Source organism: Vespa velutina, chromosome 8, assembly GCF_912470025.1.
Source record: "Vespa velutina chromosome 8, iVesVel2.1, whole genome shotgun sequence".
Classification (NCBI taxonomy): domain Eukaryota; kingdom Metazoa; phylum Arthropoda; class Insecta; order Hymenoptera; family Vespidae; genus Vespa; species Vespa velutina.
In genome coordinates this window covers 3528368-3530867 of record NC_062195.1, presented here as the reverse complement: position 1 = coordinate 3530867, position 2500 = coordinate 3528368, and the positions used below count along the sequence as shown (strand labels likewise).

The following is a 2500-nucleotide window of genomic DNA, read 5'->3' as shown; positions in this document are numbered from 1 at the left end:
GGTTCGTGTTGTTGGAAGCATGTGTCTTCGTTAGGCGTCGAATAGTGCCGGTGCGAATCCACTGAATCACATAGACTAGCTAACCATTGTAGCTTGAATTAAGCTCTAAATGCAACCTCCTCTAACCATTTTCTTTCTCTGTCCTTCACATGTCAACCGCCTACCTCTCTGAGTATCTACTTTAAACGTCCCTTACGACTTCGAGCCAGTGAACTCTCTCGTTCCATGAACTCGGGCGAATGTGTTTTGCATGCGGGCTCTATGAATGCATTGCAAGATGTTTGAATTCCAAGTGTATAATAGGAAGAGGACCAAGCGCCAAATCTCGACCGATTCAACGTTCTTGCCTCGACACTGGGCGATTTATATGCTCATTGAAAAAAAGTGTTTTTGCGAAAAAGCGATTAACGAAACATTATACCCATGCTCGAGAGAAAGAGAAGAGCAAAAAGAAGAGCAGAGAGAGAGAGAGAGAGAGAGAGAAGGAAGAGATTGCTTTGTCAATGTCAACACTAAACGTTCCAAGTCGAGATGAAGATTCACAAGATTAGCGTGGAGATTTCCAAGGTAGAAGCTCGATTCCTGGAGAGACCACAGCGGTAGGTGGTGCATTACACGCTTGTTGCACCACTGCCAGAAATCCAAAGAGTATTTCCAAGAGAAAGGCTGCCTGCCCAAGTGGACCTGATACGCGCTTTGAGCGAGAGCCAAAACTCCTACCCCCTTTTTCACGTCACTCTACTTGCTTTCTTCTCTTTATATTATCTCGTTTATCACTAAATCACCGTTACATCGCTCGTGCATTACGCTCTGGCAACATAAACGTTGTCTAACCATCCTTGTAACTATATTTTTCTCTTTCTCTCTCTCTCTCTCTCTCTCTCTACTTTTTTTTTTATTTATTCCTAAAGAAATACATTACTTAACAAATAATTACTATTATATATCGTTAAATTTGTAAGACTGTTATAAAATCGATTATTTTTCACTTCTTTCTTCTCTTTTTTTTTTTTTCTCAAATACCACCAAATCATTCCAAAGCCAGCGGTCAGGAATTTCTATTGAATTCTACGATGAATGAAAAAGAAAAAAAAAAAAAAGAAAAGGAACGACAAAGGGTAAGGTCGAAGAATTTGTGACAATGTGTAACGATAAAGGCGTTCGTGCTTATACGTTCGTGCGTGAGTCGCATGGGAGCTACTGGGTGAAGTTCGGTGCAGAGGCGAATGTCCAGATTATATAACGACTCATTTCGGTGGCTCGTAACTCGAATTCGAAGGATTAATTGGAGCTGTTACTCTGTCGCGACCAGACGGGACCCGAATCATGTTCATTCGAGGGTATAACCCTCCCTTAGGATGGTGGAATGTCGGCCATTTCCCTCACCCCCTTTTTCTCCCTTTTCCTCTCTCCATCTTTCTCTCTCCCTCTCTCTCTCTCTTCCCGTTTTCTCTCTACACCTGATCACTCGTTTGCTTCGTCCACTGTTAAAATTCGACGACGACGTCGTAAACATCGTCTTGCTTTATCAGGAACGAACATCGAGATACCCTTGCAAATTACATTTTACAACCGGTATCCTTGCAAAAGGTTATCTCGAATCTCGTATTTATTACTTTCGCTAAATCGATACGAATTTCTCTCTCTCTCTCTCTCTCTCTCTCTCTCTCTCTCTCTCTCTCTCTCCCTCTCTCTCAATCTCTCTCGATCGTTTCTCGAGAATAGCATCGATTATCTAAACGATTAAACTTTCGATGATGAACTATCCCGCTAAGAGAAAGATGTTAATTATTATCAAATAAATTTGTTGACAAAGTTCTTGAATGAGATATTTTATCCCAGTAGTACCTTAGAGAGAAATATGATCTAACACGGAATAGATATTCGAACGAATGAAATATATCCTTTTGGATCGATTTCAAACATGGCGGCGACTACGATCGGTAACTTTTCAAGATGCACGAAAATTTAAGCTCGAAAAGTTTTCTCAAGCTTAATATGTCAAAAGGAAAAAAAGCGATAATGTGAACCGAACGAACGATTTGATAGGAAATGCGAAACATTTTTTCTTTTTTTTTTTTTTTTTTTTTCTTTTTTCCTGATTTTTCTAAGCTCTTTCCATATATTCATATGTGTATATATAATACTATATTAATTACTATTACTATAATACTACCATTAATTCTATTCTTACGCTTTCTATTGTTCATTGTTTTTCATTTTCACTTTCTAATGCTTAATCCTTTATTTTCTTTCGTTTGATTGAGATTAACAATACGATAAAAAATAAAAAAAAAAAAAAAAATAAAAGAAAAAAAAAGAAAAAAGCAGTCTCTTCTTCATGCTTCTGACAATGAATCCCCCCTCCCCTTCATGAATCTCACATATTAAACAAAAGTACAATACATTTTACGTTGAACCTTTAACCAAAAAAATAATGAAAGAAGGAAAAGCAAGGATATGAAATGAGAGAGAAAAATCGGTACGTCGACCTATGGCG

The 2500-nt window shown here is 38.1% G+C and overlaps 1 long non-coding RNA gene across 2 annotated transcripts in view; it reads right to left on the bottom strand.

The window, feature by feature from the left end:
- Nucleotides 1–2500, bottom strand: part of LOC124950917 — a 349196-nt gene that overhangs the window by 73736 nt on the left and 272960 nt on the right. The window lies entirely within an intron of this gene.